We start from the raw sequence: 22,704 nt of genomic DNA on the forward strand, positions 1-22,704 counted from the left end.
TTTCGCCAGTAAGTACATTAATCATCTCCGCCTTTATGTGTGTCACTAGCGTTTGCAAGCTTCGCTCGGTCCGAGTTGGCTTCCGGGGAGTCAGACATGTCTTGGATTTCGAAGTCCGTTGTGGGAGTGACTTTGGTTGGAGCCTTGACGTGATAGATGGCGAAGCCAATACCGCCACCGATGATAGCCACCCCCGCAACGGACCCGATGACGATTCCCGCTATTTCGCCTGGAGACAGTCCCGGCTCTTCAGGCTCGTCCGTACAGTCCTTGCATTCCCCCGACGTGGTTGACACACCCTCCGTTCGCATTTTCTCTCGGGTTGCTGTACTCCCTACATCACCAGAGGTAAAATTATCACCAACATCCTCAGTAACAATTTCCAACGTCGTCAGCTGAGAACTTGATGGTCCTGGAGATATGTCTTCCGGTTCTGTCGTCATTGCCCCATTATACGAGGTAGCGGTCGTCTGGGTTCCCTCAGTACCTGGCGATGTCTCCGTCCAAGTGTAAGGTGGTTCTGTAGGAGCAGTGGTCTCGGCTGTTACAGGTCCGGCAACCGACGTCGCGTCGGTCTGAGGGGATTCCTCCGTTGCTTCCATTTCTGTTGGGTTGGTGGTAGCCATAGTGGAAGTTGAAATGCTGCCAGGAGTATTGGAAGGCGATGTCGCTATTGTAGGTGTTTCTGTAGGGGCTGTGGCCTCCGCTGTTTCAGATCCGGCAACCGACGTCGCGTCTGTCTGAGGGGATGCCTCCGTTATTTCCATTTCTGTAGGGTTGGTGGTAGCCATAGTGGAACTTGAAATGCCGCCAGGAGTATTGGAAGGGGATGTCGCTATTGTAGGTGTTTCTATAGGGGCTGTGGTCTCCGCTGTTTCAGATCCGGCAACCGACGTCGCGTCGGTCTGAGGGGATGTCTCCGTTGTTTCCATTTCTGTAGGGTTGGTGGTAGCTATAGTGGAAGTTGAAATGCTGTCAGGAGTATTGGAAGGCGATGTCACTATTGTAAGTGTTTCTGTAGGGGCTGTGGTCTCCGCTGTCTCAGATCCGGCAACCGACGTCGCGTCGGTCTGAGGGGATGCCTCCGTTGTTTCCATTTCTGTAGGGTTGGTGGTAGCCACAGTGGAAGTTGAAATGCTGTCAGGAGTATTGGAAGGCGATGTCGCTATTGTAGGTGTTTCTATAGGGGCTGTGGTCTCCGCTGTTTCAGATCCGGCAACCGACGTCGCGTCGGTCTGAGGGGATGTCTCCGTTGTTTCCATTTCTGTAGGGTTGGTGGTAGCTATAGTGGAAGTTGAAATGCTGTCAGGAGTATTGGAAGGCGATGTCACTATTGTAAGTGTTTCTGTAGGGGCTGTGGTCTCCGCTGTCTCAGATCCGGCAACCGACGTCGCGTCGGTCTGAGGGGATGCCTCCGTTGTTTCCATTTCTGTAGGGTTGGTGGTAGCCACAGTGGAAGTTGAAATGCTGTCAGGAGTATTGGAAGGCGATGTCGCTATTGTAGGTGTTTCTATAGGGGCTGTGGTCTCCGCTGTTTCAGATCCGGCAACCGACGTCGCGTCGGTCTGAGGGGATGTCTCCGTTGTTTCCATTTCTGTAGGGTTGGTGGTAGCTATAGTGGAAGTTGAAATGCTGTCAGGAGTATTGGAAGGCGATGTCACTATTGTAAGTGTTTCTGTAGGGGCTGTGGTCTCCGCTGTCTCAGATCCGGCAACCGACGTCGCGTCGGTCTGAGGGGATGCCTCCGTTGTTTCCATTTCTGTAGGGTTGGTGGTAGCCACAGTGGAAGTTGAAATGCTGTCAGGAGTATTGGAAGGCGATGTCGCTATTGTAGGTGTTTCTGTTGTCATTCCAGTACTCGTAGAAGGAGTCGTGAATGTAGATATATCAGGAGATGTGTTTTCTGTATAAATCGGAACAAGTGTTGACATTGTGCCAGTTATTTGTGTCTTTGCTGTGGGGATCATCGACAGAAAAGCCATAGTTGTTACCAACAACCACCGGCAAACCTGTGATTGGGATGCCATGTCCATTGATATCCAAGCTCAGTCTGTATGATACAAGAAAACCAACAAAATAATCATGATCAAAAAGATGTGGGCGTTTGGATTAAGGTCGATCTTATTTTCTAATTAGAAGGACAACATCTTTTTACAAACAATATTTCTCACTTTATAGGCTACTTAAGTCGCATTATACCAGTACTCATTATCTTATTCCTATCACTTGTGAGGAACTAAAGTATATAGTATATAGTTTCTGGTCTGACAAATTTATGACTGCACAAGAACCATCTTTCCAGTGAGATCTCAGCTACTCAACAAGATTACACTCTCAACAACATTGAGATACCATTGTAATTTGTCTTTTTCTGACACATTGGCGAATACTTTTCACGATCAACATGTCATTACGTTCTGACCAGATATTTTGATAACAATGTACCTATTTATAGATACAGAACCAACTTTTAGTGATTCATGCCCGTAGATGAATAACAGTATAATTTTGCTAATTTGATTTAGTTTTATGCCATGAAAGGATGACCGTATGAGTAACCGTTTCCACTTGGTGCATTTCAATTTGCAATAATGCAGTTACAACTTAAAAGACGACGGGATTTCGTTGAAGATGTCTACAAATTATTCTGGAGTCGAATTTACCCATAGGTAATTCTTATAAAACTTTGATGTAATGTATAACGTACGGAAAAGTACCGCATACAGATAAAGTGGTCGACCATTGTCGACGGGAAAAATAATATCATTTGACAGAAAGGACTGGTTTATTTGATTATTGACGAGGAATATACTTTTACTTCTCACTGCCAGCTATCATTGCAACCGAGTATCTGATAAAATCTTGATTTTTATCCTGTCCCCCATTCACTTAATTAAAGCTCATCCATTTTTTAAAATATAATAATGTACTTCTATAACATGACTTGAAGTGAGTCTTTGTGAGTCTTTGTGTCTGCAAGACGCAACATATTCAACCGATGCTGCAAAAAATGTCCATCTTTATACATATCTAGACAAGACGTCAGTAATCATGGAATAATAAGGATTGAAAACCTCCAAACGACGTTATAAACTTAAGCCGCACGTCAAAACAAAATAAACCGGTTTATTGTTATTGTTCCGACTTGTTTTACACATGCCTTCTTAATCACAAAGGTTATTCCTGGTAACCGTAAGGCCTGCCAGACATAGACACAACTAGTTCACGCAAAATTGTATCCCAAGTATTGAAATGGCGTGAGTATGTATACAGATGGTGAAAACATTGCCATAAGGTTGTTCGGATTAATCATAACATTGGCCTAACATACATTTTCGCAGTCACGTGTTCTTTTGTTGATGATGTTGTTGTTGTTGAAGATAACAAATATTGTCCTCTTAATACAGATATCATCCATAATTTGTTTTCTTTTCATTACTTTGTGCCTTACTAGCCAACAGAGCAATGAGAAAGATGGGGAAAACATTGCCATAAGGTTGTTCGAGGAAATATTCATATATTTATATCATACATATCGGATTGATCGTAACATCAGCCTACTATACAGTTTCGCAGTAGGTGTTTTTGTTGTTGTTGTTGTTTAAGATAACAAATATTGTCCTCTTTATGCAGACATCAGCTATAATGTATTTTTCTTTCATTACTTCCAGCCTTAGTAGCCAACAGAGCATTGAGAAAGCAGACTTTTCAAAGTGTGGTAACAGACAAAATTTCATTTTTTCTACAATAGGAAGCGAAAATGTTTCATTGAAGCTGTCATAAATTGTAAATAGAGTAGAAAGTTGGAGAAAGGAACATCATTTCTCTTTAAAAAGGGGCCGTTAGAGCACAGACGTTTATACTGCATCTCAGTAAATGAAATAAAAAAAAAACACACGCATTTCTGCCTAAGCTTCACAGTGACAATTTAGTATTTTATTTTCAAATTGTACGCAAAAATGAAGTAATATATACGAGACAGGGTATATGAGTACCAAATTCTACATCGCGTAGGTGTTATTGATTTCGTTACATTACATACAGAAAACCCAAATATCAAGTTCTTATTTGATAAGTAACAGTCATGCAGTGGACGGTCAATCATTTTAGCTTGAAGAATTTATGCTGTAATCAGTCTAAGTAGCATATTCTCACCTGCTTAACTGAGGCAATTTTCTTCATATCGCTCGTCTGCTGTGAAATGGCTGTGTTTCATACTTTCATGACGCACTGATATTCACGAACTAATCGTTAAAAAAAAAAAACTCTTACGAAATTGTCAAAATTAGGAGGGAAAGATGGAGAAAGCGAGATAGAAAGAGAGAGTGACAGTGAATGAAAAAGGCAATAAGGCTCGTGGAAGTCATTTTTTCCACTTTGACTTAATACTCATTGATAAAAAGGGGAAAAAAAAAAGGAAATTCGGAAGCTTACCTCACTGCTTTGTACAAATCGAATGTATATCCGGGTATAGTTAAGGTCCTTGAATGGTTGATGAAATTGAGGAAATAATTGTTGTGATCACAGGTGAGGAAAGAAATGATCGAGGCGCGATGAGTGGAGAACTTTGGAAAATGGTGCCAGAATCTACTCCCTGCGGTCTTATATCGTGTCTCTTGTGTATTGCCGGGTAGCCATGGTGAAGTGTGATGTAATAGTTACCGAACTGAGGTATTACAGTGAACGATGCTGATCTTTACTGGACCGAACTTTATGATTTAATGCCTAACCTGTGGTACAATAAATGCCACATCCTCAGACCCTCCGACAGTTTTAATCAAGTAATTAAAAAATACAAAAACTACAGGAGATAATTAAAACACTGCTAAAGTCATCGCTCCCCTCAATCCCACCCCCCCAAAAAAAAAACAATAATGGAAGAGAAAGCAAATATGATTGGTTGGACTTCGAGTGTCGTGTTTAATTTCAAAGTGCATGCCCACGTATCAAAATCATTATGCACGAGATATGACATTCCGATAGATATATTGTCCTGAAACCATAATGAGTCTACAGGAGTTATGGTAGAGAAAAACAGACAATGGGTTAATTAATTTATATTTATATATATATATGTATATATATATATATATATATATATATATATATACATATATACATACATATATATATATATATATACATATATATATATATATATATATATATATATATATATACAATGCAAGTATATCGATATGAACAACTTTATGATGAATAGCATTTTAATCAGTCTTAAAAACACTGCGTGGAGAAGAGCACTGAAAGTTTTTTTTTTTTTTTTTACGAGAAAGAATAACACAAAAACAAATCAGAAACAGTCAGCAACTTACAGAAAAAGTGAAATAAGAAAGGTGACCTACTCGCGTATGAGAAAGGAAACAAGTCGCGAGAAATTACAGAAAAAGTACACACACATAAGAAAAAAAAAAGATGAATTACGCCAAAAAGAGTAATATTTTCAGCTGTGAAGTCATAATGAAGCAAAACATAAAAGAGAATAAAAATAATTGGCGCAAATAAAGATAATTATGACGGGAAATTATGGTGTTTGACTATCAGGATATCATCTTCAAAAAAGGAAATGCACGAGTACACTTTTTGATGTATATTCCCCGATGTGAACGCCAATCGATAGGGAATTTTCCTTCAGGAAGTTAAGAAGTTTTATTTCAGTGCATTAACAAGGAAAATATTCACATAAGGAAAACATTGTCAACCTAATACAACTAATAACATATAACTAAAAAAGAAGGGAATGATGTATCTAGCAATTTCAACAAACTGAGCGGACTAACATGTCTAAAATTACTATCAATTTTTACCTTAGAATACAAATTGCTTCAGTGTATCTATGGGAAAACCTTCAGAACAGAGTAATCTGAATACTTTCATCTTGTTCAAGAACTAACTGTCATTGTAGTTCCACAAAATGTAATTTGCCATTTATCGGAAGAAACCTTCGGGTCTGCGTCAATCTTTCAAACATAGCAGATGTCATTGAGCCCGTGTCTTATTCATTGCTTAATTTGTTCACGAGATCAGAGGAAATCGAATTCCATTTCACAGGGGCGTCACCAGCTTTTTTTCAAGGGGGGTGCGTTTTGACCTTAATGTAACGAGATTTTTTTTTTTTTTTGGACAGACATTTGGAATATAGGAAGCTCTCAATCCCTAGACTTTTACTGTTTTTGAGGGAAACCAAGCGGGGAAAGGACACCGGCGTAGCTAGGATTTCATCTTGGGGGTGTGTGTGTGTGAGGGGGGGGGGGGGGGGTGTTAGTATGCGAGGGAGCGAGCAAGGGTGGGGGGAGGGTGTGGAAGTGCCTGTTGTCCCCCCCCCTCCCACGGTGAGAACTTTTTGCATTTTGATGTTGTAAATGGTGCAATTTGATGCAGGCTCTTTGCCTGTTTTTATCGACTTGAAACAGTCCCACTTGTTTAAGGTAGCAGTACATTTTGATGGAATTTGTTGTTGAACAATGTGCCTATAAACTATATCATTTCAATAAACTTCTTGCATTGATTCTTACACTTATGTCATGAACGCGACCGAGCCCGAGCAAGCGGAGAGAGCGAGGGGGATTTGATGCATGTTTTGCTTGTTTTATCGACTTGAAACAGTCCCACTTGTTTAAAGTAAAGCAGTATATTTTGATGTAGATTATTATCGAACAATTTGCCTATAAAATGGTATCATCCAAATAAACTTCTTGTTTTAATATTTACACTGAATATCATGAACGCGGCCAAGCAAGAGCGAGAGGAGTGAGCGAGGGGGAGGATGTGGGAGGGAGTGTCCTCCTCCCACGGTGAGCACTTTTTGCATTTTGATGTTGTAAATGGTGCAATTTGATGCAGGTATTTTGCGTGTTTTATCGACAAACAGTCCCACTTGTTTAAGGTATCAGTACATTTTGAAGTAAATTGTTACTGAACAATTTGCCTATAAAAGGTATAATTCAAATAAACTTCTAGTAATAATTCTTACACTGATGTCATGAACGCGACCGAGCCCGAACAAGCGGAACGAGCAAGGGGGAGGTTGTGGGAGGGGTTTGTCCCCCTATAAATGGATTATGGAATGACGGTGTGAAACGACAAATTACTGGCAGCAATATCGGGAGAATGGCTTAACGATTACATGCGAGCGAGCGGAGCGAGCGAGCTTGAAAATTGTGACATTTTACAATCCCAAAACTGCCGTTTGTAGCCATATTTTTTTCTTTGGAAATTAAGGGGGGGGGGGGCGCACCGGGCGCAACTGCTGGCAATTACTGGCAGCAACATCAGGTGAATGGCATAACGATTAAATGCGAGTAAGCGAAGAGAGCGAGCTTGAAAATTTTGACATTTTACAGTAAAAAAACTACCATTTGGAGCTATATTTTTTTCGCTTTGGAAACAGGCCCCTGGGAGCAACTTTTTTCACAGGGGTGCTGAACCCCTGACCCACCCGTTCGGTTGCCGGACCATTAGCAACGTTTGAGTATATTGGGGGGGGGGGGGATGCATAGGCCAAACAAGCACTGTCGACAATTTCGGGGGGGGGGGGGGCAGGGGGAGGTGAAGGGAGGGGATAGGGACATCGAAGCGAGGGTGAGAAAGCCCCCTACCACACAAGGAAACGTTTGCATTTTTTATGAAATTCAACACATTCTGCTATGTAAATTTTGAAATTCTTCAATCTAAACAGAAAGAAAAGTGAATACTCGTGGACTATGTTCATGGATGAAATGTTGTTGAACGAGGTATCTGTTATCTCTTGATCCGTGTGTGGGTCTTCACTTTGTATAAGTCCACGGAAGGGGACCTACAGAGAGATTTTGAATTTTCATGCCTGAAATTCAGCGATCTGGTGCACACTTTTGGTAAGATTTTTAAAAAGTATGAAAGGATATATTAACAGAAATGTGTTTATGACCTTTAAATTGGGTTACAATCAACTCTTGTTCCGTGTGTGCGTCATCACTGTGAAAAAAACTGTATGGAGTTGATGGGGCGGGGATGGGGGGGGGGGGGTACCATGCAACGGAGCTTTTCGCTTTTGCAGAATTTAATTATCAACGATTTGATGCACACTCTTGGTGGAATATGTCCATATTGTACTGTGTCAGAGAATTGTGTGTGGGTCTTCACTTTGTATAAGTCAATGGAAGGGGACCTAAAAGGGGAGGGTGTGGGAGAGGGTATCCCCCTCCCACACAAGGGAGTTTTTGGATTTTCAGACCTGAAATTCAGAGATCTGGTGCACACTTTTGGTGAAATAAAGAAAAAAGTATGAAAGATAAATATTCACAGAAATGTGAATGTCCATGAAATCGGGGTATGATCAGCTCTTGTTCCGTGTGTGCGTCATCACTGTGTAATAACTGTATGGAAGTTGATGAGGTGACGATGGGAGGGGTAGCCAGGCCCCTTCCACACGATTGAGCTTTTGCATTTTTAGAATTAAAATACAATGATCTGATGCACACTTTTGGTGGAATATCTCGAAAGTTATATCAGAGTTCATGTGTGTGGATCTTCACTTTGTATAATCAGCACTTGTTCTGTGTGTGCATCATCACTATGTAATAATTGTATGGAAGTTGAGGAGGCGGGGATGGGAGGGGTAGCCCCCTCCCACACGACAGAGCTTTTACATTTTTAGAATTGAAATACAATGTACAACGATCTGATGCAAAATCTTGGTGGAATATCCTGGAATTTGTATCAGACAAGTGTAGTAAGTCATCTATAGAGGGAGACCAAGCGGGGGAAGGATGTGGGAGGATGTATCTCCCTCCTACATGAGAGAGCTTTTGCACCTATATGATTGCGACTCAAAGATGTGGAATTTCTGGCGCACACTTTTGATTTAATATGAAATGTAATTTAGCCATAATCAATGCATGGGCCCTGGAAGCTAATACAGCAAGGGGGAGGGTTTAGGAAGGGGTGTCCCCTAATCCCTCCCATTCGAGAGAGCCTTTGTATTTGAAGGATTGAAATGAAAATATATTGTCTCTACACAATATAGTCATTTATGACAGAATATTTGAAAAACTGTCAAACAAAGAAGCATAAGCCTACTAAATATAGAGGGGGAATAAAGGTCAACTGAAAGAGAATATCCCCTTCCCACATGATGGAACTTTGAATTTGTTTGAATTATAGTGACAGGTATGTGGCGCACTTTTTGATGAAATATTCCGAAAGTGTCAATCTCAAAAGTCTACTAAGTGTAAAATTGAAGTTGGCCTAACGGGGAGGGTGTGGGAGGGGGTATCCCTCCCACACTAGGGGCATTTTCCATTTTCAGAATTGAAATTAAACGATCTTGTGCACTTTTGGTGAAATATCTGGACAGTTTCCATTAAAAAGTAAGATTTTTTTTTTTTTTTTGGGGGGGGGGGGGTTTGGGGAGGGTGGGGGTAAAATGATGTGTTTGCATAGCTCCCACCCAATGTTTTTATTCCAGGATCGACGCTATTTAATATGAGGAAACTGTGGCATTTTTAGAATCCAATTGACATTATCTCACAAACACCTTCTGGTGGAATTTGGGAAATTATCAATCCACGAATTAGTGTACTACTACTACGTCTATGGAGGGGAACTAAGCGGGGAAATGGTTAGGGCCTAAATGAAAGGAGGATATTATATTCCCACATGAGGAAACTTTTGCATTTTTTTAACTGAAATGACTGATCTATTGATGAAAGAATCATTCGGAGATCTTATGGGAAAGGACCAAAGGGGGAGGATGTGGGAGGGGGTATAAACCCATTGTATTTTCAGAATTGAACTGCAACAATTCCTTGCACAGTTTCGGTAAAATATTTGGACAGTTTTCCATCAAAAAAGCAAGAAAATCTCCGACATACCGAAAATCATTGGGAGGGGGATAATATCATGGCAACGAGTGTCCCGCACCCCTGCATTTAGAGGGAGCTTTTGCATTACTCTATAGAATTGAAAGGAAAATATCGTGAGAGGGGGTGTTTCGCTCCAATACGAGGGAGATTTCGCATTTCAGAATTGTCTGGTGCACAGTTGGGATGAAAGATTGGGACAGTTTCGAATAAAAAAAAAAATCTACATCTTGGATATTACTGAGGGGGAGGGGGGGGGGGGGGGAGGGTGCGCAAAATGATATGCTGCCCCCACCCCCATCGATGCTCCCCTGGAGGGGGTACCCTCCCCATAAATGAGGCAACTTCTGCATTTTTAGAATTAAAATTCAACAATCTAGTGAGCCCTTCAGGTAGCATATTAAAAAAAAAATCAATAGAAGAGTAGGAAAAGTAAAATATCCAGGGACAATGGGAATGCCTTAATAGTGCTGTCTGCACTTATTAGCTTGTTCTGTGTGGGAGGGGGATACCCCTCCCACGCTATGGAGATTTCGCATTTTCAGAAGTGAAATTCAGCAATCTGATGCACACTTATGCAATTTTCTATCAAAAAGCAAGCAATTTTCCCTGTAAAAAAGATAAAAGTTGGGGATGCAGAAGCACCCCCAACTTTTATTTTTCACAGGGGTGCTATGCCCCCCTGCTTCAAAAGGTCAGGGGTGCTGCAGCACCCCCAGCACCCCCGCCTCCCAGGGGCGTGTTTGGAAAGAAAGGGGGGAGGGCGCACCGGGCGCAACTGCCGGCAATTACTGGCAGCAACATCGGGAGAAAGGCATAACAATTAAATGCAAGCGAGCTTGAATATTTTGACATTTTACAGTAAAAAAACCCTGCCGTTTGTTGCTATATTTTTTCGCTTTGGAATTTAAGGGGGGCGCATCGGGCGCAACTCCTAGCAATTACTGGCAGCAATATCAGGAGAGCATAACGATTACATGCGAGCGAGCGAGCTTGAAAATTTTACATTTTACAGTCCAAAAGCTGCCGTTCTTAGCCATATTTTTTCGCTTCAGAAATCAAGGGAGGGGGGCCCACCGGGCGGAACTGCTGGCAATTACTGGCAGCAACATCAGGTGAATTGCATAACGATTAAATGCGAGCGAGCGAAGAGAGCGAGCTTGAAAATTTTGACATTTTACAGTAGAAAAACTGCCGTTTGTAGCTATAATTTTTCGCTTTGGAAATTAAGGGGGGGGGGCGCATCGGGCGCAACTGCAGACAATTACTGGCAGTAACATCAGAGGAATTGCATAAAGATTAAATGCGAACGAGCTTGAAAAATTTGACATTTTACAGTCCCCAAACTGCCGTGTGAAGCTATATCTTTTTTGCTTTCGAAATTAAGGGGGGCGCACCGGGCGCAACTGCTGGCAATTACTGGCAGCAATATCAGGAGAATTTAAATGCGAGCGAGCGGAGCGAGCGAGCTTGAAAATTGTGACATTTTACAGTCCCAAAACTGCCGTTTGTAGCTATATTTTTTGCAGTAATGGGGGGGGGGGGGCGCACCGGCTGGAACTGCCGGCAATTACTGGCAGCAACTTCAGGAGAATGGCATTACGACTAAATGCCAGCGAGCGGAGTGAGCGAGCTTGAAAATTGTGACATTTTACAGTCCCAAAACTGCCGTTTGTAGCTATATTTTTTTACAGTAAGGGGGGGGGGGCGCACCGGCTGGAACTGCCGGCAATTACTGGCAGCAACTTCAGGAGAATGGCATTACGACTAAATGCCAGCGAGCGGAGCGAGCGAGCTTGAAAATTTTGACATTTTACATTCCAAAAACTGCCGTTTGTAGCTATACTTTTTCGCTTTGGAAATTAAGAGGGGCGGGGGCGGGGGGGGGGGGGGACGCCCGGTGCGCCCTTCCCCCTGGATCCACCACTGGTAGTCAAGGGTGTCGGTTTATGTTCATGACTGGGGGAGGTATGACCAGCGAGGTGGCGTCGAAGTGACCAAGCATGGGAAGGATGTCCAAAATCTATCTAAATAGTAAACACTGTATAGAATACACCAACTTGTACTAGTAGATATGTATAAAATCAGTGCTGCCAGAACCAGGGGTGCGAATTGTTTTTGCCCACGATTTTTTTTCTTTTCTTTTTTTTTTTGTCCCCGATGCAAAAAAAAAGAAAAAAAATAGAAATTAATAATCATTTAGGGTCCGGCGTTGAGGTCGCTCGCAGACTAATTTTAATTTTTTTTTTTTTTTTTTTTAGGGTCTGAAGGGGGGTGCGTTCGCACCCAACGCACCCCCCCTGGTGACGCCCATGATTTCATCATGGATGTTGGTTGAATTCGCTCGTGGTAAGAAGAAGGATCAACAACCAAGGAACTAATATGAAATAACGACGCAACTTATCAAATCTTGTCTCATATACACGTATATCATATTATGTACTGTGTAAACAGCTGCACAGGGTAATGAATGTATGTTATCATAGCTCTGATACTGGAGTAATGTCTTAAACATTCTCGTTTGCCTAACAGTCTTGAAATGGTTTCTCGAGAAAACTTAAATTGAATACATTGTTATTACCTTCAGTTAACAGCCGTTGAAAGCAGTGCACATTACACTATGATAATTTGAACAATGTTTGCAATGCTGATGTCATATATTCAAATTATTCATCACAACCTTCAAAATAGACCTATGTTTTCTGTAGGGAAAAAAGCACATAATCGAAGGCATGCAACAAGCGACTTGATGTGAGACTTTAAATCTGCCCGGCCTTCTTGAGAATTTGTCTAATTTCCTTCAAACATTTACACTTTAATTCCATTTTTTCCTTCAAATGAATTAGGTCTTTTGATGAACAATTTTTCTTTCTTATTTCGGAGTGCAAAATAATGATATAAGAAATGTTTGAACAATAAATCAATGTCCGAATAAAAAGAGGAAAGTATTTCGCTAAATCGTACCAGTTCAACATGCAAAACCACTTCTCAATATTGTCCCAAAAGTTACAGTAAACTGTACCTTATTTAATGATCGTATGGATAAAAGAATCGAGAAAGAGAAACACGATGAAATTGGTGTTCCATTTTACAGGTTTTCAAATATTTCATTTTTATCATCTCATCGAGCCTTAAATGGAAAGATGAGAAGAGCTTCTACTGAAGTTAAACATTTCTTCTTCTTTTTTTTTGGGGGGGGGGGAATTACGTCTATGAAACTGGGGTCGCTTCAGAAGGTTGTGCAAATGCTCTGTTTCGTGTAACGAGAAATGCGTTCTTCTGATGGTAAAACCAATCCCACCTCAAGGCACACTATATCTTTCCTAACAAACATCAGGTCTCAGAAACACTGGTGGTTCCAAGGAGAAGTCCAGCTCGTTGTAGTTGCAAACTCTCAGAATCACTGAAGCTTGTCTTGGTGGACTCGACATTTTCGCCCTTCACCCCTTCATCAGGTTTTCTTATTCCGCAGGGTCATCTGATTACGGCCTCTTCACCAAAATCTTCAACCTCGCAGTAAACGATCTACAAGCTAAAGGAGACTCCACATAATCATGATCGCATCATCCAAGAACATAATGGTATTGCTCGTAGTCTTTATGTTTTCGCTGTCGTGAAAAGTACATTAATCATCTCCATCTCTATGTGTATCACTAGCGTTTGTGAGCTTCGCTTGGTCCGAGTTGGCTTCCGGGGAGTCGGACATGTCTTGGATTTCAATGTCCGTGGTAGGAGTGACTTTGGTTGGGGTCTTGACGTGATGGATGGCGTAGCCAATACCGCCACCGATGATAGCCACCCCCGCAACGGACCCGATGACGATTCCCGCTATTTCGCCTGGAGACAGTCCCGGCTCTTCAGGCTCGTCCGTGCAGCCCTCGCATTCCCCCGACGTGGTTGACACACCCTCCGTTCGCATTTTCTCTCTGGTTGCTGTACTCCCTACATCACCAGAGGTTGAATTATTACCAGCATCCTCAGTGACCATTTCCAACGTCGTCAGCTGAGAACTTGATGATCCTGGAGATATGTCTTCCGGTTCTGTCGTCATTGCCCCATTATACGAGGTAGCGGTCGTCTGGGTTCCCTCGTCACCCGGCGGTGTCCCCGTCCCAGTGTAAGGTGGTTCTGTAGGAGCAGTGGTCTCGGCTGTTTCAGACGAAGACGATGTCGCTATTGTAGGTGTTTCTGTTGTCATTCCAGTAATTGTAGAAGGATTCGTGAATATAGATGTATCGTGGGATGTTGTGCCAAGTGTCATCGTAACAACTGATGACATTGTGCCAGTTTGTGCCGTTGCTGTGGGGATCACCGACAGAAAAGCTATGATTGTTATCAGCAACCACCGGCAAACATGTGATCGGGATGCCATGTCCTTTGATATCCAAGCTCAGTCTGTATGAAACAAGAAGACCAACAAAATAATCATGATAAAAAAGATGTGGGCGTTTCGATAAAGGTCTTATTTTCTAATGAGACGGACAAAATCTTTTTACAAACAATGATTTTCACTTTATAGGCTAATCAAGTCGTCTTATACTAGTACTCATTTACTGTGTCTTATTCCTATCACTTGTGAGGGACTATATGATAGTATATGGGTTCTGGTCTGACAAATTTATGACTGCACAAGAATCATCCTTTCAGTGAGATTTCAGCTATTCAGAAACATTCCAATCCCGACAATATTAAGATACCATTGTCTTTGTCTTTTCTGACACACTGGTGAATACTTTTTACGAACAGCATGCCATTACGTTCTAACCAGGGCCCCATTTCATAAAGAGTTTATTTGATGACAACTCTCTGCTGGAATGACTATTGTCATGGTAACGACAAGAATACAGCTTCCTGATTGGCTGTTTGCTGTGGAAAGTGGTCATTCCAGCAAGAGTTGTCATCCTAACATCTTTTATGAAATGGGGCCCAGATGTTTTGACAACAATACCTCCTCTATAGATATACAACCAATAAATGATTCATGTCCGTAGATAAATAACAGTATAAGTTTGCTAATTTGATTTAGACTTATGCCATGAAAGGATGACCATATAGTATGAGTAACCGTTTCCACTTAATGCATTTCAATTTTGCAATAATGCAGTTACAACTTAAAAACGTGTATGATTAAAAGACGACGGGATTTCGTTGAAGATGACTACAAAGTTTTCCGGAGTCGAATTTACCCATTGGTAATTCTTATAAAACTTTTGTGTAATGTAAGTACACAAAAGTACAATATACAGATAAAGTGGCCGAGGGAAAAATAATATAATATTTGACAGAAAGGACTGGTTTATTTGATTATTTACGAGGAATATACTGTTACTTCTCACTACCAACTGTCATTGCAACCAAATATCTGATAAAATCTTGATTTCTATCCTGTCCTCCACTTACTTAATCAAAGCTCATCCATCTTTTAAATATATATAATGTACTTCTATAACATGACTTGAAGTGAGTCTTTGTGTCTGCAAGACACAACTATTCAACCGATGCTGCAAAAAATGTCCATCTTTATACATATCTAGACAAGACGTCAGTAATCATGGAATAATACGGATTGAAAACCTCCAAACGACGTTAAAAACTTAAGCCGCACGTTTGACCAGAATGAACTGGCTTATTTTCATTGTTCGGACTTGTTTTATACATGCATTGTGATCACTAACCTGAAGGCCTGTCAGACATAGCAAGAACTGGTCCACGCAAAATTGTATTCCACGTATTGAAATGGCGTGAGTATGTATACAGATAGTGAAAACATTGTCATAAGGTTGTTTGAGGAAATATAGTCGGATTGATCATAACATCAGCCTACTACACATTTTCGCAGTAGTGTTTAGTTGTTGTTGTTGAAGATAACAAATACATGTATTGTCCTCCTTATACAGACATCAGCCATATTTTTTCCCATTACTTTGTGCCTTAGTAGTCAACAGAGTTTTGAGAAAGCAGACTTGTCAAAGTGCAGTAACAGGCAAAATTTCATTTTCTCTACAATAGGGAGCGAAATGTTTCATTGAAGCTGTCATAATTATTGTAAATAGAGTATTAAGTTGGAGAAAAGAAAAATCATTTATCTTTAAAAGAGGCCGTTAGAGCACAGATAAGTTTATACTGCATCTCAGTAAATGAAATCTCTAGAGACGCATTTCTGCCTGAGCTTCACAGAAACAATTTAGTATTTTATTTTCAAATTGTACGCGAAAATGAAGTGATATATACGAGACAGGGCATATGAGTAACATATTCTATATCATTTCGTAGGTGTAAATTGATTTCGTTATACACATTTATGAAAAATCCAAATATCAAGTTCTTTTTTGATAAGTAACAGTCAGTGGACGGTCAATCATTTTAGGTTGAAGAATTATGCTATAATTCAGACTAAGCAACACATTTTCACCTGCTTAACTCATGCGATTTTCTTCATATCGCTTTTCTTTTGTGAAAGGTCTGTGTTTAATTATTTGATGACAAACTGATACGTCAACGAATCGTATAAACTCTTAGAAAATTGTCAGATTAGGAGAGAGAGAAAGATTGAGAAAGCGAGATAGAAAGAGGGAGAGTAACAGTGAATGAAAAAGGCAGTAAAGCACGTGGAAGCCATTGTTTCCACTTTGACTTAATACTCATTGATGAAAAAGGAAAATAAAAAGGGATTATAAAGCTTACCTCACTGCTTTGTACAAATCGAATGTATTGATCCGGGTATAGTTAAGGTCCTTGAGTGGTTGATGAAATTGAGGATGTGGGCTATGGATGTGATCACAGGTGAGTAACGAAACGAGGTGCGATGAGTGGAGAACTTTGGAAAATGGTGCGAGAATCTACTCCCTGCGGTCTTATATCGTGTCTCTTGTGTATTGCCGGGTAGCCATGGTGAAGTGTGATGTAGTAGTTACCGAACTGAGGTATTATAGTGAACGAAACTGGCCATTACTGGACCGACCTTTGTGATTTAATGGCTAACCCGTGGTACAATAGATGCCCCATTCTCAGACCCTCCAACAGTATTGATAAAGTAAATAGAAAATAAAAAAATATACAGGAGATATTTAAAACACTGCTAAAGTCATCGCTCCACCCCCTCAACCCCACCCACAAAATAATACTGGCAGAGAAAAGGAATGTGATTGGTGGAAATTCGAGTGTCGTGTTTAATATCAAAGTACATGCCCACTTATCAAAATCATTATGCACGAGATATGACGTTCCGATAGAGCAATAGTCCTGAAACCATTATGGAAAAAAATGCGAGAAGTCTGCAGGAATGACGGTATTGGGTAATCGATGTGTACAACTTTATGCTGAATAGCATTTAAATCATTCTTAAAATCACTGAATGGAGAGGAGAAATGAAAGTGTTTTTTTTTTTTCACGATAAAGAATAACACAAAAAACAAAACCAGAAACATACAGCAACTCACAGAAAAAGTGAAATAAGAAAGGTGACCTACTCGCGTATGAGAAAGGAAACAAGTCGCGAGAAAATTAAAGAAAAAGTACACACACATTAATTAAGCCAAAAAATTAATTAAGCCAAAAAGAGTAATGTTTTCTGTTATGAAGTCATACTGAAGCAAAACATAAAAGAGAATAAAAATGATTGGCGCAAACAAAGATAATTATGGCGGGAAATTATGGCGTTTGACGATCAGGATATCACCTTCAATAAAGAAAATGCACGAGTGCATCAATCGAGCACATCGGCTGTGTTGGTCCAAAATAAGAGACAAAATCAACCCAAACCAGTGGACCAACACAGCCGATGTACTCGATTGGTTCAACAAACTCCCGGACAAAGAGTCTCTGACTTTCATTGTATTTGACATAGAGGACTTCTACCCCTCCATCTCAATCGAGCTGTTATCCACCTGTCTGAACTGGGCCAAGAAATTCACCACCATAGAAGAGGATGTGATAAAAACCATAATGCACGCGAGGAGGACACTCCTGTTTGACAACAACAAAAAAGCATGGGGAAAACAAAAGGGACGAAAACAGTTCGATGTTTCTATGGGGGCTTTTGACGGAGACGAAATATGCGAACTAGTTGGATTATTATGCACTCTCACTTAAAAAAAAAATGAACACATACAGCGTAGGATTATACCGAGACGATGGGCTAGTAGTGCTCAGGAGAGCCTTTGGGAGTAGAGACGATAGGGCGCGAAAAGACCTCATTAAAGTTTTTGATGAGCTCGGTCTACGCATCACTGTCCAAACCAACCTTAAGGTAGTTGACTACCTAGATGTCACCCTCAATCTAGGCCTCAGGTTCCTAATTCAACTCGCGCATTGCCTACAGGGAAGGCAGTACAAAGATGAGGTAATGTTATTTTTTACCCAAAAATCATTAAAAATCAGTCAAGTAGAAAATTGCCACATTTAGTAGTGTTTGACATTGCTTGAGGACAGGAGCTTCTGTATGCTATGAAGAAGGTGGATGAATCAGGATTTTTGTATTTTTAATGAATTTTTATTGATATATGAGGTAATTTGCTATTTTTATTGTTTTTGAGAGTGACTGGATGACTAGTCTCGTATGGAGGCTCTTAACTTTTTTTTTAGAGCTGGACAACATCCCAAAATATGTTGTTTGCTTGAAAGCAGAGAAAATTTCCCTTCATCTGCTTCAATTTAAAAAAATTCTATGATTCGATTGATTTTTTATGATTTATGGAATATGCTGCATTTAACACAGGTTTCTATGGGAGCCCGGAAAAGGAGCGTGAGGCCTCTAGACACTGGCACCTTCCAACCGTACAGGAAACCAAACGACACCCTCTCTACGTCAATAGGGACTCCAACCACCCGCCCTCCACACCAACACAAATAGTTGAAAAGTCCATATCGGCATTGTCTTCAAACGAAGACATATTCCACAACGCAGCGCCACTGTAAGACGAAGCCCTGAAAAAAGCGGTTACGAGAAGAACATTAAGTACTCCAAACCGAGTGAAGAGGGAAAGAGAAGAAAAAGGAAAAACAGGAGCAGAAATATCACATGGTTTTAGCCCGCCTTACAATGCAGCGACTAAGACAAATGTGGGGGGTAGATTTCTGAAGCTCACAAACAAACACCTTCCCAAAGGGCACAAGCTGAACCCAATATTCAATAAGAATACGGTAAAAGTGAGCTATAGCTGCATGAAAAACATGGATGCAGTCATAAAATCCCACATCCAAAGAGTTATCAGACAATCCAAGTCACGTCACACCGAACCCAAACCCAAATGCAACTGCCGCCAAAAAAGACCAATGCCCGTTGAGAGGAAGATGCATGGAAACGGCTCTGTATAAGGCAACCACCTCATGACAACGAGGAAAAGTGCTATTACGGACTGGCGGGGCACTTTCAAAGGCTGATATAGGAACCATGTTAAATCCATCAAGAACGAGAAATACAAAAATGAAACCCAACCCTCAAAATACATCCGGAGCCTGAAAGACAAAAGCGCAAACTTCACACTAACATGGGACATCCAAAAAAAAGTCAAACTTAACTCTAAGAAGGAGTGACCTGTGCAACCTCTGCCTCGATGAGAAGGCCATTGTCATCCGAAACAAAAATGCACTCAATGAAAGGTCCGAACTTATATCCAAATGCAGACACCGGAACAGAAAAACAATCCATGCGTCAAACCGATCCACCGCGCCACATAAGCACAGAAACACACCACTTTGTCAGTCTGCCCAGGGAGGTGAGAGGTGTCTCACCTCCCTGGTCTGCCTGAAGATCGCGACAGCGTGAAACCGCCGGTAGCAGACAAGGCACCGAAACATAGCCTAGGTATGCCTAATATATGCTATACTTTACAGCATTGAGCACTTTTCGATCCTCAACAAACTATACATTCCCGACGGATATATACCCAACACACACACACACACACACACACACACACACACACACACACACACACACACACACACACACACACACACACACACACACACACACACACACACACACACACACACACACACATACGCACACACACACACACACACACACACACACATATATATATATATATATATATATATAATATTACATCAAAAGTAATGAACATCATTCGATAGGAAATTTTCTCTCGGGAAGTGTTCAAGTTAAGATTTTTATTTCAGTGCATTTGCAAGGAAAATAATCACATAAGACAAAGTTGTCAACCCAATAAAACTAATGACAAACTTAATTTAAAAATCTACCAAAAGGACAAAAATGAATAGTAGAAAGTCGCAAAGTATTTTTTTCAAGATGTGTGTGTGGGGTTTGAAATAGAAACCTGACGAAGACGAATTAAAGAAGAAGAAGAAGAAGCCGCAGTTTTTAATGTTTTGAAAATATAGATAAAAAATAGTACAGTGCAAATAATAATATGAAAAAACATATTTGATAGAAATATTTGAGTATAAGGATTTAATGTCAGAAAATAGCAAAAAGGTAGTCTATCTATTTTCTATATATGGGGAAATAGCCTGAAAATAGACTATTCTTTATCTATTTATTTGGCAAAATAAAGAAAAAATAGTGATGATTTGGCAAAATAGGGGTGAAATAGGAAAAAAAATATATTTTGCTCTTCTCAAACGAGCAGGGGAAGAAGAAGAAGAAGATAATTATGAAGAAGAAGGAAAAAAAGAAGGAAGAGAGGGAGAGAGCTACTGTATGTACAGCATGTCCATAACAATAAAGTACGGTCGCATACATAATTTGTTGCTTGGTATTGATAACAACAGGCTTCAACGGTTAAGCCTTCGGAAATATGTCCCCCTCCCTCTTTTTTTTTCTTTTTCTTTTGCGCGTCCCTGAAGAAACTACCTGCAGCGTCACACATGGTTGGCACCCTGCGTATGGTCAATGCAGCTAAGGCTCAGTTGGTTTTTGCAGAAGTTAATGATTGATTAAGGTGAAACGTTGATGTTGAAGAATTACTCATTTCACAAGGTCATCACCATGTATTCGCTGGGCAACGCTATGAGACACAGTCCAAACTTCGCGGTTTCATCTAACCATACACAGCCCAGTCGCTGTAAGTAGCGCGGATTCGCACAGAATACTAACAGCGTCTGGTCGGGCTTGGTTTCATCATTATTGTGTTGTCATGGGTACATAAACGATCGTGTCAGACTCTGAACTACAACAATATAAGCCCTCGTTGTATGCCATGCCAGTCATGATCCCGGGTTATGATCACGCCGAGAAAATCGTTTTAACTACCTTAACTTTTGATGAGGTTTGGAAATGTCGATAGAGCAATGAGGTTGAAAGTAATTATTTGGAACCTTAATGGCACTAAGAGGAGGTGAGTTTTTTCAGACACCCCTACAGGTGTATGCAACACAGAGAGGTATAAAGGACAAAGGCAAGGAATTGACGGACGTATTCCAACGCATAATTAAACATATAATATCTCTTATGATATTACATATGTTGCACACAATATTGTGCTCATTTTTTTTTATTTCTGTTACCACCTAAGTTCGTTTAGGCTGTTAATGTATGCATACCTTACACACGCACGCGTGCACACACACAAACACACCCATACGTGTATGTATATATATATATATATATATATATATATATATATATATATATATATATATATATTCTTCTTCTTCTTCTTCTTCTGATTAAGTCTGCCTCCTTCAAGACTGAATATTCTTGCTGTTTCTTGCTATTTACATTATAATTCAATTTATTTACAGATATTTACAAGCACATAGAAAATTTGACGAAAAATAACCCAGCCACTGTGATCAACCATTACACAGTTTCAAAATGATCCCACAGATGGCACTGAAACAATTTCTGACGACAGGGAATTACAGTTCCTTACAGTTCTTGGGAAGAACGAATGGCGATGCGTTTCAGTTCTCGAATATGGTACCTGATAGGAGTGTGGTTGCGAGGCTCTCGTCAACTGAGTAACCTGTTTGATAATATAGTCCATGTGCATATGTATATACAGTATATATATATATATATATATATATATATATATATATAAATGTGTGTGTATGTGTGTGTGTATGTGTATGTGTAGATAGAGGGGGGGGGGGGATGTAGTGATATACAGTATGTGTATGTCCATGTCCCTTTGCTTATGAACTACAAGAATTATTCTTATGTAAAATTGGAGCTGTAAACCAATACCAAGTTTGGCCAATTGGCTGCGATGCATTAGCTTTGATTTCATAATGATTTTGATGCAAATCACCATCATCATCATCATCATCATCATCATCATCATCATCATCATCATCATCATCAACATCAGCATCATCACCATTATCACCATCACACCACATAGCACCAGACATGCTACCATGTTACTCTAACTGGGATGATGAGGGGAAATGTTTGTCCTAGTTTTATGCAGCAAAACAGTGGCTAGCATTATAAAATTATGAAGATTGTATCTACAGATATTTGATTTTGCTATGACTAGTTTTGTTTGAATGATGAAAAACAAAAAGTGGCAATGGGCCTACGTGTATATCTATTTAATGTACCTGCATGCCTTCAAACTTAATGCTCAGTCTTGTTAATACAGTATGTTACTCAAGAGCATGATAAACAATGTTTCAGTCTGTAGCAGACTTTCAAGCAAGATAAGTGGGTATGTTATCAGAAACAGTCCTTCAACCTGGCACAACCCAGGGTTGCAGGAGGAGATTCAGTATAATTGGCAAAGAGCCATACAGCTTATTGCTTCTGAGTAAAGACCACACTTTTTGAGGGAGGACAGTGCAGTGCGTTATACATGTATACACTAGGCTGTTTGTGTGAAGCCGACTGTTGTTGACCCAAAGAGTTAAGACTACA

Source organism: Diadema antillarum, unplaced genomic scaffold (genome assembly GCF_040938485.1).
Source record: "Diadema antillarum isolate AM-2024a unplaced genomic scaffold, OU_Dant_1.0 seq00000460_RagTag, whole genome shotgun sequence".
In the NCBI taxonomy this organism is placed as follows: Eukaryota; Metazoa; Echinodermata; class Echinoidea; order Diadematoida; family Diadematidae; genus Diadema; species Diadema antillarum.